Below are 17,381 nucleotides of genomic sequence, written 5' to 3' on the forward strand. Positions count from 1 at the left end.
GGCATTCCCTACTACGAACGAGTTGTGAAAACGATTAAGTGTTGAAGCATAGTATCTCATGATCCGAACAGTAATGTTTACCAATCGGGTGACCTATCCGATCGAACATCACTTCGTCAATACTATACTTCAAAAGTTTGGAAAAGTGTAGGACCTCGTGCTAGCCGATCGGCTGGCCCGGTCGATCGGCTGGCATGTCCCATCGGCTGGGCTGTTCGAACAGCCTAGCCGTTCGGCCAGCATTTCTGACCTGGTCGGCCTTTCGTCTAACACTTTGCTGTTTATTTATTTGTCATTCTTTCAAGGTATCTTGGCAACGTGTTGAACTATGATAACCTCCGTTCCTACTTGTTTCCTTGGCTCGAACAGGAATCACCCAAGTCCGGCCGGTGAACGGTTCGGAATGTCGGTTTAGAGTTTAACCCGAAATCGATGAACCTTGTTCATAGAACCCGAATCTTGAACCTTTAACTATTTGAATGATTAGTTAGCTGGTGCAAGCTTCGTTTCTATTGATTTGAAGGCATTGAGTGTAAAAGAGTTGAAAGAAAGTTGGAATTCCTTCTTTCAATCCTTCACAACTTGTGAATGTTTAGATCTTTGGTAGATCTTAGCTTGTTTATGCGGAAATCGGTTAGATCTAAGCTAATCATAGTGGAATGAGGCCAAAACATGATGTTCTTCAAGAACACCATGATGACATCACCCAAGAACACTTAGATCTTGGTGATTTCACGGTTAGAATCCAAGTTTCGAAAGATAGAAAGGTGTAGAATCAAGTAATGATCAAAAACATACAAGAATTAGAGTGAAAACTTACCGGGATTGAGAGAAATCTGAGAAAAGGTGAAGAAGATAGCTGGTTCGGTCAGAGCTTTCCAAAAATGGAAAGTATGACAATAACAGCCCTATTTATAGGCTTCCAAAAAAGAAAAGTGTCAGCCGATCGGCCAGGGGCTCCGATCGAGTGGGTTGCTCGATCGGCTGGCAAGATGCTAGACGATCGGCTGGCCTGTTCGATCAGGTTGCCTTCTGTTCGATCCGCGACACGCTTTGAGTATTTTGCGACGATTTTTGACATTTCGATTTCGATGGACGATGATACGAATACGATAGAGTTTCCTAGTCAAATTACTTTCAGTAGTTGGGACTATATCTAACATACAATCTTCTATAAGTCACGTTTTGATGTCGGTTTCGATTGAGTTCGATTGCTTTTCGAGTTTCGATTTGATTTTCGATTGATTTGCTTGAATACCACACCAAACATAAAGTAAACATGCACAAGTAACACATAAGGCACACACACACGTATATCAATACCATAATTCGCATAATTCGAGTCTCGAGTTCGATTGGTTGTTAGATCGGTTTGATTACTGATTAGTTAACTTTATCGCATTGTTACTTCCTACTATTCACAGTCGTAGATCGGTTCGCGTTAAAACACATTCGATTACTTCGATTCTTGCTGGTTACAACACTTACTCCACATAATACAACTAAAACATAAAATAGACTATCTACAGTCAAATAAAGTCAAAGTTGACTTGGACTTTGACTTTGACTTTGACATTCGAAGACACGGGGTGTTACACTTCGTTCAACAATCTTCTTCAAGATTACGATATTAGGACGGAATGGAATCCGGTGCTGCCGTCGAAGACAGACACGACATTTCCGTTGAAGAAAGGTAAAATCACTCTGTTTAGTGATTTTTTCAAGTTTTGCAACTTCCGATTGCCGATCACCAAGTTCTATAAGTTGGTTCTTGACCATTATCCCATCCATATTTCCCAACTGCATCCGTTAGGGTTGGTGAAACTCCGACAGTTTGAGTTTGCCTGTATCGCCCTAGGGTATATCCCTGAACTTCTCGTTTTTAGGGTTTTTTTCGTCCTTGTATGGAAATCCCCCTTCTTTACCTTCGACAGAAGGGACACTGATGTATCTTGCTTGAGAGACATCCCTACCAGTTCCGAGGATAAGGACTGGAAGAAAAAGTTCTTCTATATCGATGCCGGTGTCATTCCCAGAGAGATGCATTGGAGGGAGATGGGACCGAAGGACAAAGTTAAAGACGAAGGTCCTCCCAAAGATGCTTACGTGGCCAACGCTCTTTATATGAAATTATGTGGGCATCCTTCCGAGTGCACGGTAATCCCGAAGGGAGCTTTGGTGATGGCGGGAATGAGCCTGTTATGGCGTGATATAAAGCTGTATCCTTCTTTTCGGAGGGATGATGAAGGTATGTAGCTTTTGGCTTTGCATATGTTTTGCCAACTATATAAACTGACTTGTGCACGTGTCACAGGTAAATGGAGCTTGTTTGACTTTGTGGATCCGCCGCGGAACGCTGCTTTAAGGGCCACGGACCGCGTGCTTGGTGAACAGGAACCAGATGTCCTGAAGATTCACTTATAGCAGTTTTTACTGCCAGCTGTGCCAGCGGATTCGGCTGTTTATATTTCTCAGCCTCCCCCCAGCGGAGGAAGTAATGTTGCTACCACAGAGAAAAAACCAACCCGGGTAAAAGTCACCGGGAGGAAGTTGATGTGCGTTAAGTGTAATATAATTTAGATGTATATTTAAGCCCTTTTTACACTTTTAGCCAAGTTTTAAATTTATAAAACACGATATTTACTAACACTAAACACACATATGGGCAAGTGCACCCATCGTGGACGTAGTATAGTGTTGGTAAGATACCGAGGTCGTCCAAGGACACAAGAGCTTTTAGTACCAGTTTATCCTTAACGTCTAACCAAATCAAAATGTTAGAAAAGATTTTTAAACTAAGAAAATAAAAACTAACTAAATGCTGAAAATAAAATAAAAAAATAAAAACAGATAGACAAGATGAATCACTTGGATCCGACTTGTGTATTAGTATAATCTTTGATTATTTTCACACTTTTGCACTTGTTTAAGAGATTATCTTAGTTATTGTAGTAGGCCCCTCTTTTGAAGGCGACGTTACCCTCAACCCAGTAGTTTGAGTCAGCAAGGATATAATCCTAAAGGGTCGGATTATTGAAAGATAATGAATTAAGTTATTAATGCAAATTATGGTAGGCCCCTCTTTTGGAGGTGACGTTACCCTCGACTAAGTAGTCTGAGTCAGCAGGGATACAGTCCTAAATAGTCGGGTTATAGTATTAATAGTAGTTAACTTATGAGGGGGTCAAAGAGTTTGGATCCCCGCCATCCAATACCTATGGGCATTGAAGGAGATCCTACTAAATTTGACCCAGGTTCCTTGCATGACCTCTAAACGCTGAACAAGGGCAAGACCCTTACCAAACCGTTCCCTTAACCCCCGACCAGGTAGCCAACATACCTCCATATAGACCGTGGAGATATGAATGGTGAGAATCTTTTATTTTATATAGACAGTAAAATAATGCCAAGACACCACCGACAAACGATAAGGAAAGATCACCTTCAACATAAGCAACTAGTTATTAAAGTCATTAATACAAAACCAAATAAAAAGTGCAAAAGATTGAAAATAAAAAGTATTATACTAAACACTTGTCTTCACCAAGTGATGTAAGAGACTTAGGCAAACATGGCCTTGATTGTCAAGAACCCTTACGATCAATCTTGGATCCCGAGACGACTCACACACTCTATGATGGACAATGGATGATGGTGGTGGATGATGGTGGTGGATGATGGTGTTGTGATGGTGGTGGGTGGTGGATGAAGTGTGAGAGAGGTGGTGTGCCAAGGGATAAGTTGCAATGAAACCAAGCACTCCTATTTATAGGCTGAACAGAAGGTTGGGCACGGCCCCGTGTCTGCTGGACACGGCCCCGTGCCAGTCTGACACTCTCTCTCTTCATTAGTTGTAATTCTCAATTACAATTAATGCGCCTGCTGTACTTTCGCCACGCCCCCGTGTTCACTGGGCACGGCCCCGTGGTGGGCGATAGAAGCTTCTATAGGTTTGTCTTTTCTGCTGCTTCTTGGGCACGGCCCCGTGCTGGCTGAGCACGGGGCATGTTCAGTCTTCTGCCTTCTCTATTTTGCTTGGGAGGATGTTGTTGAAGGGTCGGGCAATCCACTTATGTTCCTTTTCTTATATTTATGTTAGATTTAGCTGTCTTTTTGCTTCTTTTGTGAATTTGAGCTCATTTAATCCTGAAAATACAAAAAGGAAGACAAAAACACTCTTTTTCCAACATTAGTACTTAAAAAGGGTTAGTTTTATGCCTCATTTGATGTAATTTATATGTTGCATTTTACACACATCAAATACCCCCACACTTGAATTTTTGCTTGTCCTCAAGCAAAACTCTTTAATACGTGGCTTACACTCCCAAATAGAATGGGTAGAAGAGAAGTTTTTGGCTTGTCATAGAGTGTCGGGAATCCAAGATCTTTTTGGTTTTATTTTTATTTATTTACAATCCTATTCGTTATGATTTATTTAGAACGTTTCATAGGAGAAATTACTTATTTGGGCATAGCATGCCTTTTTTAAAATTCCATTTATATACAAGTTCACATACCTCACGGGAGAAATCACTCACACTCGGCCGAAGGTGTATTTTTAGTGAATCACTCGAGAGCGGCGTGGAACTTATCCCTACCATAGGCTTGCCAAGCAATCAATCCTCCCCCTTTTTAACTTGTTACCTTTGTAAATATCAAGAGGACTTTTTGGGTAAAGGCTTGGGCTAAAGGTGGGTAGTTGGGTTAGTGGTTAGTAGAAAAGGGCGAAAAGCGTAAAAAGCATCGGTTTTCGTAAAACATTTTGTTTTAGTGACTTTTTATTCTTAATGAAGTATTTCTTCAAACAAGCTTTTGTTTTAAGAGCTTTGTTTGTTTATTTCTAACTTCATCATATTTTTTTCAGTCACACGAAAACCGAGCTTGTTACTAAAATAAAGGGTAAAAATAAAAAGGGTTTTGGTAGGTAAAAGGGTTTTAGGGTAAAGAAATGAAAGGTTTAGGCTCAAAGGGGTTAACTAGGGGGAGTTTTTTGGGTAGGTGAAAAGAAAAATAAAAATAATGGTTTTGAAAGAAAAAGGGTTAGTCCTAATGCCCCCATCATTTACTTACTTGGGTTTAAGTTGGTAAGGACCGGGAATGAATCGTCGTGGCAAGTTCTAGAGTCGTAAGAAACAAGCGGCTATTCACACAAGAAACGAAAAATGAGCATTTAGTCTAAAGATGTGTATTTGTATGCTCAATAAAGGCTCAAAACTCACTTTTTATGGGAATGGGTTTTTCTATGTGATCAAGTATATATAATCGAATTTTAACTAAGCTTGTCATGCCGTTTCATAATTTTCTTATGTTAGTTCTTTTTATCACGACGCTATCGGTTGTAAACTTGCAAAAATATAACCTTATTAATCTTAGAATTCCCAACTTAAACTTTAGACAAGTAAAAAAAAATGAAATTTTTTTTGAAAAAAATTTGGGGTGACTAGCGGTTCCAATAGAGTTTTGTGTAAGGCTTGTTATTTGGACTTGCAAAATTTCAAGGTTTTAGCATCCCCCCACACTTAAATTACACATTGTCCTCAATGTGTCCCAAAAATAAATTTTTAGGTTGATTGAATGTGTAACATGGTGTTTAAAAGCAAAAATTTATGTTACTGGCAGTCTGGACACGGCCCCGTGGGGACCGGGCACGGCCCCGTGTTCAGGTGCCAGTAACGATAATTAAGAAAAAGAAACAGAAGCCTGGACACGGGGGCGTGTCTGGTGAACACGGCCCATGTCCAGTTACCTGAACTGGGCATTTTCTTACAGGGGGTTCAGCACGGGGCCGTGTTGGTTGGGCACGACCCGTGTTGAACCTACTGTAACGGAGAAATCGTCGACGTGTGGCCTTGTTCTTGTGCATGGGGCCATGTTTCTCATTTCCCTTTCATCCTTTACCACCATGAGTGTGTTTTATTTCTGCAAATTAAAACTAAAAGATAAAACTAAGCTAAGGATAGTTCCGCGGAATGCCTCCGTGGTGCGCCACGTTTATAAGGGTCCTTGGCTAGACTCAAAGTGAGGTTATATATTTTCTGAGTGGGATGTTTTGCATCCCATGTTGCACCGTCGGAGAGCAACATCCAAACTCGAATCAATAACCTTCATGTAGTTGACCGGGTCATCGTCCTCTATTCTCCTCCCAACCCCGAACTTTACTTCATCATCTCCGTACCTTAAGGTGAGCGTTCCGTTATTCATGTCTACCACTGCTTGTGCGGTGGCTAGAAATGGTCTCCCTAGTATGAGGGGGACTTCAGTGTCTTCTTCCATATCAAGTATAACAAAGTCGGCCGGGTAGACAAATTTGTGTACCTTACTAGGACATTTTCGATGACACCTTGTGGGAATTTGACGGATCGATCAGCAAGTTGTATGCTCATTTTTGCAGGACTCGTTGTTCCTAGGCCGAGTCTTTTGAACATTGATGAGGGCATGAGGTTAATGCTAGCCCCAAGGTCGGCTAGTGCATTACGAACGGGGGAGTCCCCGATCGAGCAAGGAATTGTGAAGCTTCCGGGATCGATTTTCTTTTGGGGGAGTTTGTTGAGTACGAGGGCAGAGCATTCTTCGCCTAAGTTAACTAATTGCAACGTTTCAATTTTCCTTTTATGAGTGAGGAAGTCCCTCATGAACTTAGAATATTTAGGCATTTGGGTTAGGACATCAATAAAAGGAATGTTGACATGCAAATGTTTTAGTAGACTTTCGAATTTTGCGAATTGCTCATTGGTCTTTTAACGAATTAACCTACCGGGGTACGGAACTCGAGGAGCTTTGGTAGGCTCTGATGATGGAGGGGAGTCCTTTTCTTGCAGAGGCGGTGGTATAGTCTCCTCTGTCGGCGGTGGCGCTTCCGCAGGCCACACGGTGCGGTTTCGTAACGTGATGAGATGAACTTGTGCTTTTGGGTTTGTTTCGGTATTGCTTGGTAATGCGCCTGGTGGTCTCTCGGAAAAATTTTGGGCTAGTTGACTTAATTGTTTTTCTATGTTTTGAATACTAGCTTGTTGATTTCTAAAATTTGATTCTAATTGTAGAAACCTTTCCGAGTTTTTCTTTTCAGTGTCGGAGATGAGGCGAGATATAGTATCTTCAAGCCTTTCTCGTCCACCTTGTTGTTGAGTGAAATTTTGTGACTCATTTCTTGGTTGTTGAAAGTTTGTTCGTTGGTTTTGTTGGTTACTACTATTGCCGGGTTCTCTCCAACCAAGGTTAGGATGATTCCGCCATCCTTGGTTGTAAGTGCCCGTTGGAGGACCCGACGACCTAGGTCTATTGTCAATGTAGCTTCCCGACTCTTTTTGATCGTCCGTTTCTTTCATACAACTCCAATTTTCATGTGGCCCACCACACCCTTCACAAGCCATAACCGAGACCGTTTTTGTCATTTCCAATTTTTTTATTTTTGAAGAAAGGGCCTCGATTTGGGCATGTAAAGAAGTGTTTTCATCAACCTTATGGGCGCCCGTGGCAATAGATTTATTGCCTCGGGGAGTGTGCCACTGGAAATTGGTTTGAGCACTTTCCTCAATTTGGTTATATATTTCATGCGGGCGGCGATTACCTAAAAGTCCCCCGGAGCTAGAGTCAAGTGTCTGCCTTGTGGGTGGCAACAACCCATTATAGAAAGTGGATACTTGTTGCCATATCGCAAGGCCGTGATGTGGACACTTTCGCAATAGCTCCTTGAACCTTTCCCAAGTTTCATATAAGGATTCCCCGTCCTCTTGTGAATATGTATTAATTTCAGTCATTAATTTAGCCGTTTTAGCGGGAGGGACATACTTATATAGAAATTTTTGGGCTAGTTCATCCCAGGTGTTTACCGATCCAGCTGGGAGGGCGTTAAGCCAAGCTTTTGCTTGGTCTTTTAGTGAGAAAGGAAACATTCGAAGGCGGATGGCGTCATTTGATGCTCCATTGATCCGAAAGGTATCACATATTTCTAAGAAATTAGTAATATGTAGATGGGGATCCTCGTCCGCAAGCCCATGGAAGGTTGCGGAGTTTTGGAGCATTTGTATCAAATGCGGCCGAAGTTCGAAGTTATTGGCTTCAACATTCGGTGCATTGATAGCGGCGCCGAGGTTACCTACGGTGGCTCGTAGATTATCCATGAGAGTACGTTGATCCGCCATTGGAAGTGGATTTCCCGAAACCTTCTCTTGGTTTTTGGCTTTTAGTCTTTTTCTGAGAAAGCGTTCGGGTTCTTCTAGAGGTTCTTTTATGTCCTTATTATAACTGGAGCTCATACACTACGTAGGGGTGGCGTCTGGTTCCAAGTCCTACAATAAAAACAAAAAGGAATGCTGGTCAGAAGGTTCACCACGGCCCCGTGCTCAGTGAACACGGCCCGTGGTCGGAGTTACAGTGATTGTTTTCCAGATCCCAGTGACTGGAGAGTTGGACACGGCCCCGTGTTGCACCGACACGGCCCCGTGGTCAGCCTTCTGTAACTTGGAAAACTAAAAACTGCCAGTAACAACGCTGGGCACGGCCCGTGTCCGACCAGGCACGGCCCGTGCTGAGCTCTGCAGAAGCTGAAAAACTAAGAAAATCCTAAAAAATTAAAAAGAAAAATAAAAATATGACTAGGCCGTTGATTCCTAACTTTCTTAAAATCCTTGTGTCCCCGGCAACGGCGCCAAAAACTTGATGTGCGTTAAGTGTAATATAATTTAGATGTATATTTAAGCCCTTTTTACACTTTTAGCCAAGTTTTAAATTTATAAAACACGATATTTACTAACACTAAACACACATATGGGCAAGTGCACCCATCGTGGACGTAGTATAGTGTTGGTAAGATACCGAGGTCGTCCAAGGACACAAGAGCTTTTAGTACCGGTTTATCCTCAACGTCTAACCAAATCAAAATGTTAGAAAAGATTTTTAAACTAAGAAAATAAAAACTAACTAAATGCTGAAAATAAAATAAAAAAATAAAAACAGATAGACAAGATGAATCACTTGGATCCGACTTGTGTATTAGTATAAACTTTGATTATTTTCGCACTTGTTTAAGAGATTATCTTAGTTATTGTAGTAGGCCCCTCTTTTGAAGGCGACGTTACCCTCAACCCAGTAGTTTGAGTCAGCAAGGATATAATCCTAAAGGGTCGGATTATTGAAAGATAATGAATTAAGTTATTAATGCAAATTATGGTAGGCCCCTCTTTTGGAGGTGACGTTACCCTCGACTAAGTAGTCTGAGTCAGCAGGGATACAGTCCTAAATAGCCGGGTTATAGTATTAATAGTAGTTAACTTATGAGGGGGTCAAAGAGTTTGGATCCTCGCCATCCAATACCTATGGGCATTGAAGGAGATCCTACTAAATTTGACCCAGGTTCCTTGCAGGACCTCTAAACGCTGAACATGGGCAAGACCCTTACCAAACCGTTCCCTTAACCCTCGACCAGGTAGCCAACATACCTCCATATAGACCGTGGAGATATGAATGGTGAGAATCTTTTATTTTATATAGACAGTAAAATAATGCCAAGACACCACCGACAAACGATAAGGAAAGATCACCTTCAACATAAGCAACTAGTTATTAAAGTCATTAATACAAAACCAAATAAAAAGTGCAAAAGATTGAAAATAAAAAGTATTATACTAAACACTTGTCTTCACCAAGTGATGTAAGAGACTTAGGCAAACATGGCCTTGATTGTCAAGAACCCTTACGATCAATCTTGGATCCCGAGACGACTCACACACTCTATGATGGACAATGGATGATGGTGGTGGATGATGGTGTTGTTTTAAGAGCTTTGTTTGTTTATTTCTAACTTCATCATTTTTTTTTCAGTCACACGAAAACCGAGCTTGTTACAAAAATAAAGGGTAAAAATAAAAAGGATTTTGGTAGGTAAAACGGTTTTAGGGTAAAGAAATGAAAGGTTTAGGCTCAAAGGGGTTAACTAGGGGGAGTTTTTTGGGTAGGTGAAAAGAAAAATAAAAATAATGGTTTTGAAAGAAAAAGGGTTAGTCCTAATGCCTCCATCATTTACTTACTTGGGTTTAAGTTGGTAAGGACCGGGAATGAATCGTCGTGGCAAGTTCTAGAGTCGTAAGAAACAAGCGGCTATTCACACAAGAAACGAAAAATGAGCATTTAGTCTAAAGATGTGTATATGTATGCTCAATAAAGGCTCAAAACTCACTTTTTATGGGAATGGGTTTTTCTATGTGATCAAGTATATATAATCGAATTTTAACTAAGCTTGTCATGCCGTTTCATAATTTTCTTATGTTAGTTCTTTTTATTACGACGCTATCGGTTGTAAACTTGCAAAAATATAACCTTATTAATCTTAGAATTCCCAACTTAAACTTTAGACAAGTAAAAAAAAAATGAAAATTTTTTTGAAAAAAATTTGGGGTGACTAGCCGTTCCAATAGAGTTTTGTGTAAGGCTTGTTATTTGGACTTGCAAAATTTCAAGGTTTTAGCATCCCCCCACACTTAAATTACACATTGTCCTCAATGTGTCCCAAAAATAAATTTTTAGGTTGATTGAATGTGTAACATGGTGTTTAAAAGCAAAAATTTATGTTACTGGCAGTCTGGACACGGCCCCGTGGGGACCGGGCACGGCCCCGTGTTCAGGTGCCAGTAACGATAATTAAGAAAAAGAAACAAAAGCCTGGACACGGGGGCGTGTCTGGTGAACACGGCCCGTGTCCAGTTACCTGAACTGGGCATTTTCTTGCAGGGGGTTCAGCACGGGGCCGTGTTGGTTGGGCACGGCCCATGTTGAACCTACTGTAACGGAGAAATCGTCGACGTGTGGCCTTGTTCTTGTGCATGGGGCCATGTTTCTCATTTCCCTTTCATCCTTTACCACCATGAGTGTGTTTTATTTCTGCAAATTAAAACTAAAAGATTAAACTAAGCTAAGGATAGTTCCGCGGAATGCCTCCGTGGTGCGCCACGTTTATAAGGGTCCTTGGCTAGACCCAAAGTGAGGTTATATATTTTCTGAGTGGGATGTTTTGCATCCCATGTTGCACCGTCGGAGAGCAACATCCAAACTCGAATCAATAACCTTCATGTAGTTGACCGGGTCATCGTCCTCTATTCTCCTCCCAACCCCGAACTTTACTTCATCATCTCCGTACCTTAAGGTGAGCGTTCCGTTATTCATGTCTACCACTGCTTGTGCGGTGGCTAGAAATGGTCTCCCTAGTATGAGGGGGACTTCAGTGTCTTCTTCCATATCAAGTATAACAAAGTCGGCCGGGTAGACAAATTTGTGTACCTTTACTAGGACATTTTCGATGACACCTTGTGGGAATTTGATGGATCGATCAGCAAGTTGTATGCTCATTTTTGAAGGACTCGTTGTTTCTAGGCCGAGTCTTTTGAGCATTGATGAGGGCATGAGGTTAATGCTAGCCCCAAGGTCGGCTAGTGCATTACGAACGGGGGAGTCCCCGATCGAGCAAGGAATTGTGAAGCTTCCGGGATCGATTTTCTTTTGGGGGAGTTTGTTGAGTACGAGGGCAGAGCATTCTTCGCCTAAGTTAACTAATTGCAACGTTTCAATTTTCCTTTTATGAGTGAGGAAGTCCCTCATGAACTTAGAATATTTAGGCATTTGGGTTAGGACATCAATAAAAGGAATGTTGACATGCAAATGTTTTAGTAGACTTTCGAATTTTGCGAATTGCTCATTGGTCTTTTAACGAATTAACCTACCGGGGTACGGAACTCGAGGAGCTTTGGTAGGCTCTGATGATGGAGGGGAGTCCTTTTCTTGCAGAGGCGGTGGTATAGTCTCCTCTGTCGCCGGTGGCGCTTCCGCAGGCCCCACGGTGCGGTTTCGTAACGTGATGAGATGAACTTGTGCTTTTGGGTTTGTTTCGGTATTGCTTGGTAATGCGCCTGGTGGTCTCTCGGAAAAATTTTGGGCTAGTTGACTTAATTGTTTTTCTATGTTTTGAATACTAGCTTTTGATTTCTAAAATTTGATTCTAATTGTAGAAACATTTCCGAGTTTTTCTTTTCAGTGTCGGAGATGAGGCGAGATATAGTATCTTCAAGCCTTTCTCGTCCACCTTGTTGTTGAGTGAAATTTTGTGACTCATTTCTTGGTTGTTGAAAGTTTGTTCGTTGGTTTTGTTGGTTACTACTATTGCCGGGTTCTCTCCAACCAAGGTTAGGATGATTCCGCCATCCTTGGTTGTAAGTGCCCGTTGGAGGACCCGACGGCCTAGGTCTATTGTCAATGTAGCTTACCGACTCTTGTTTATCGTCCGTTTCTTTCATACAACTCCAATTTTCATGTGGCCCACCACACCCTTCACAAGCCATAACCGAGACCGTTTTGTCATTTCCAATTTTTTTATTTTTGAAGAAAGGGCCTCGATTTGGGCTTGTAAAGAAGTGTTTTCATCAACCTTATGGGCGCCCGGGGCAATAGATTTATTGCCTCGGGGAGTGTGCCACAGGAAATTGGTTTGAGCACTTTCCTCAATTTGGTTATATATTTCATGCGGGCGGCGATTACCTAAAAGTCCCCCGGAGCTAGAGTCAAGTGTCTGCCTTGTGGGTGGCAACAACCCATTATAGAAAGTGGATACTTGTTGCCATATCGCAAGGCCGTGATGTGGACACTTTCGCAATAGCTCCTTGAACCTTTCCCAAGTTTCATATAAGGATTCCCCGTCCTCTTGTGAATATGTATTAATTTCAGTCATTAATTTAGCCGTTTTAGCGGGAGGGAAATACTTATATAGAAATTTTTGGGCTAGTTCATCCCAGGTGTTTACCGATCCAGCTGGGAGGGCGTTAAGCCAAGCTTTTGCTCGGTCTTTTAGTGAGAAAGGAAACATTCGAAGGCGGATGGCGTCATTTGATGCTCCATTGATCCGAAAGGTATCACATATTTCCAAGAAATTAGTAATATGTAGATGGGGATCCTCGTCCGCAAGCCCATGGAAGGTTGCGGAGTTTTGGAGCATTTGTATCAAATGCGGCCGAAGTTCGAAGTTATTGGCTTCAACATTCGGTGCATTGATAGCGGCGCCGAGGTTACCTACGGTGGGTCGTAGATAATCCATGAGAGTACGTTGATCCGCCATTGGAAGTGGATTTCCCGAAACCTTCTCTTGGTTTTTGGCTTTTAGTCTTTTTCTGAGAAAGCGTTCGGGTTCTTCTAGAGGTTCTTTTATGTCCTTATTAGAACTGGAGCTCATACACTACGTAGGGGTGGCGTCTGGTTCCAAGTCCTACAATAAAAACAAAAAGGAATGCTGGTCAGAAGGTTCACCACGGCCCCGTGCTCAGTGAACACGGCCCGTGGTCGGAGTTACAGTGATTGTTTTCCAGATCCCAGTGACTGGAGAGTTGGACACGGCCCCGTGTTGCACCGACACGGCCCCGTGGTCAGCCTTCTGTAACTTGGAAAACTAAAAACTGCCAGTAACAACGCTGGGCACGGCCCGTGTCCGACCAGGCACGGCCCGTGCTGAGCTCTGCAGAAGCTGAAAAACTAAGAAAATCCTAAAAAATTAAAAAGAAAAATAAAAATATGACTAGGCCGTTGATTCCTAACTTTCTTAAAATCCTTGTGTCCCCGGCAACGGCGCCAAAAACTTGATGTGCGTTAAGTGTAATATAATTTAGATGTATATTTAAGCCCTTTTTACACTTTTAGCCAAGTTTTAAATTTATAAAACACGATATTTACTAACACTAAACACACATATGGACAAGTGCACCCATCGTGGACGTAATATAGTGTTGGTAAGATACACCGGTTTATCCTCAACGTCTAACCAAATCAAAATGTTAGAAAAGATTTTTAAACTAAGAAAATAAAAACTAACTAAATGCTGAAAATAAAATAAAAAAATAAAAACAGATAGACAAGATGAATCACTTGGATCCGACTTGTGTATTAGTATAATCTTTGATTATTTTCGCACTTTTGCACTTGTTTAAGAGATTATCTTAGTTATTGTAGTAGGCCCCTCTTTTGAAGGCGACGTTACCCTCAACCCAGTAGTTTGAGTCAGCAAGGATACAATCCTAAAGGGTCGGATTATTGAAAGATAATGAATTAAGTTATTAATGCAAATTATGGTAGGCCCCTCTTTTGGAGGTGACGTTACCCTCGACTAAGTAGTCTGAGTCAGCAGGGATACAGTCCTAAATAGCCGGGTTATAGTATTAATAGTAGTTAACTTATGAGGGGGTCAAAGAGTTTGGATCCCCGCCATCCAATACCTATGGGCATTGAAGGAGATCCTACTAAATTTGACCCAGGTCCCTTGCAGGACCTCTAAACGCTGAACAAGGGCAAGACCCTTACCAAACCGTTCCCTTAACCCCCGACCAGGTAGCCAACATACCTCCATATAGACCGTGGAGATATGAATGGTGAAAATCTTTTATTTTATATAGACAGTAAAATAATGCAAAGACACCACGGACAAACGATAAGGAAAGATCACCTTCAACATAAGCAACTAGTTATTAAAGTCATTAATACAAAACCAAATAAAAAATGCAAAAGATTGAAAATAAAAAGTATTATACTAAACACTTGTCTTCACCAAGTGATGTAAGAGACTTAGGCAAACATGGCCTTGATTGTCAAGAACTCTTACGATCAATCATGGATCCCGAGACGACTCACACACTCTATGATGGACAATGGATGATGGTGGTGGATGATGGTGGTGTGATGGTGGTGGGTGGTGGATGAAGTGTGAGAGAGGTGGTGTGCCAAGGGATGAGTTGCAATGAAACCAAGCACTCCTATTTATAGGCTGAACAGAAGGCTGGGCACGGCCCGTCCGCTGGACACGGCCCCGTGCCTGTCTGACACTCTCTCTCTTCATTAATTGTAATTCGCAATTACAATTAATGCGCCTGCTGTACTTTCGCCACGCCCCCGTGTTCACTGGGCACGGCCCCGTGGTGGGCGATAGAAGCTTCTATAGGTTTGTCTTTCTGCTGCTTCTTGGGCACGGCCCCGTGCTGGCTGAGCACGGGGCGTGTTCAGTCTTCTGCCTTCTCTAATTTGCTTGGGAGGATGCTGTTGAGGGGTCGGGCAATCCACTTATGTTCCTTTTCTTGTATTTATGTTACATTTAGCTGTCTTTTTGCTTCTTTTGTGAATTTGAGCTCATTAAATCCTGAAAATACAAAAGGAAGACAAAAACACTCTTTTTCCAACATTAGTACTTAAAAAGGGTTAGTTTTATGCCTCATTTGATGTAATTTATATGTTGCATTTTACACACATCAGAAGCATATGGCCACGGGGGCCGCTACTTCCTCGGTTGGCGTGGCTAGACCCGCTGGAAGTGCTGCTGCTACTGCTGTTGAGCTAACAAGTCCGACCCGCGTGTCGAAAAAACGCAAGACTTTTACTGTGCTTGCCCTGACTGCTTTCGAGGCTATGCAAGCCGCCTACGCCCTGCCAATTGGTAAGTAATTTTGTCTGTGGATGTTATTGTGGACTATGTGCTCCATATTGCTGAATGTCTGATTTAATACAGGTTCTACTGCTGGGGTCCAGATTGAGGGTGTGTCCCATGCCCCCATTGACATCTGTGGGAATTATACCTTCCACTGCTGGCGAAACCGGCCTTTCAGAGCTTACATTTCAGGCAAGTGATACCGCCGCTGTTAGTTGTACTATGTCGCCGCCCATGCCTACAACTGCTGTGACCGTGACGACTAGTCAAGTATCCAAACCGCTACCTTCAAGTGTTACCCCTTCCTCTTTGTTCGATTCTCCATTGAGCATTTTTTCTACAACCGAGAAAGAGATGCCTACGGTGTCCGCTGCTCATGAGGCAACCAGTGTCAGGGATGCCGCCGTGAGTGACGCTGGGGGATCAAGTAGCGGGATTGCTGATGACGGGGCCCGTTTGAGTGATGATCTTTATTTGCCTACCATCAACTGGGATCCCAACATGCAAGATAAATGCTACCAGCCCCGGTGGAAAATTGCTGAGTCTTCGAGACTGATTTTCCCCCCAGTGATTCAGCACTGGCTTGAGCGGGCATACCCCCCGGCTGAGTCAGCGTATGTTGAGGGGTTAAACAATGAAAATTTGATAATATCCACTATGGTGGACTCCGTTAGTCAGCCCCGGAGGCTTGCAGAGATCCGGCGTAGGTGGATGCATGATAACAACGAGCTCCACCAAGCGTGCGCTGCCATTCAGGAGCTGAAAGATGAGAAGTACCGCTTGGAGAGTCAACTCCAAGCCGCTGGGTTGAGGGAAAACAGGTTTTTGTCGGAGAAGAATAAGGTGGAAGATGACTTGAAGCGGGTGACTACTAATCTTGCTGAGGAGAGGATCTTATGGGCTCGCAACATAGTGGAGAAGGATTGGGTCCTTGCTCATGCCAAAACTATTCAAGAAAAATTGGAGTGTAAAGCTATTACCGAGGCCCAAAAGGTGAGATCTGAAATGTCTGCTTAGATGGAAAAGTTCCGAATTGACACTGATTTTGTGTCTCAGGTGTAGGAGTGGTACCAAGCTTTAACTGTTGAGGTAGAAGCGTCTGACGCTAAGGTTCAGGCGAAACAGGTTGAGCTGGAGGAGTGGGAAGCACGGCTTAGGGAGGTTCAACAACAGTGTGATTCCCTTGTTTCCGAGAGAAACAAATTGGTTGAATCTTCGGTCACCCATCAGGCACGCCTTAAGGAGATGGAAAATGCTTTGGAACAAACAAACGCTGAGGCGGACAGCCTGACTAGCCAGCTGGCTGAATTACGAGGTGACAGGAATTGGCTGATAACCAATGGCCTGGTTGGGGCGTTTGAGTATCTCCGCTAGTCGGGGTCTTTCACGGTGTTGTTGGATCGCCTTTCTACCGCAGCTTATCAGTCCGGCCATCATGATGGTGTTTACAAGGGCTACTTTGAGTGCCAACAATCAGAGAAGATTACCCCCGAGTTTCACACAACAAAGGGCAAACTTCAGGGAGATATGGCGGATGCTCTTGAAGCGGCATGCAACGAGCCGCTACCCACGTATGCTGATCTAATGGAAAAGTGAATGAAGATGGCGTGGACTCCTTGCGCCTGATGCTGGACCCCGCGGAGGAATCGGATGAGGAATGAGTGTTTTTATTTCGTTTGTTATGTACATTGTTCCTTGGATATTTTGTATAAACACTGTTATGCTTGGGTTATGTGCAAACACTCGATTTTGTGTCAGACATTTAATGCTAATGTCATGATGAATGACGCCGCCGTTTGCCTGAAATGTGGCGATTTAGCGTGTGATGATTACTTTTCATTAATTTTGCTATCGTCATCATTGTCAAACCGTTTAAACTTCTATAAATTAAGTTGCTTTTTCCAAATTTGGTAATTCGAAAAGATGAGTCGGAAGTGCT

At 42.6% G+C, this 17,381-nt stretch overlaps 2 non-coding genes across 2 annotated transcripts; both read left to right on the forward strand.

The window, feature by feature from the left end:
- Positions 1–7,656: 7,656 nt before the first annotated feature.
- Positions 7,657–7,763, forward strand: LOC118483523. Its single transcript, XR_004870813.1, has one exon. It is a non-coding gene; the product is annotated as a small nucleolar RNA R71 (small nucleolar RNA).
- A 4,848-nt stretch (positions 7,764–12,611) lies between these two features.
- Positions 12,612–12,718, forward strand: LOC118483524. The gene has a single exon (XR_004870814.1). It is a non-coding gene; the product is annotated as a small nucleolar RNA R71 (small nucleolar RNA).
- Positions 12,719–17,381: the final 4,663 nt, after the last annotated feature.

The sequence above is a fragment of the Helianthus annuus genome, chromosome 10, assembly GCF_002127325.2.
Source record: "Helianthus annuus cultivar XRQ/B chromosome 10, HanXRQr2.0-SUNRISE, whole genome shotgun sequence".
Taxonomy (NCBI): Eukaryota; Viridiplantae; Streptophyta; class Magnoliopsida; order Asterales; family Asteraceae; genus Helianthus; species Helianthus annuus.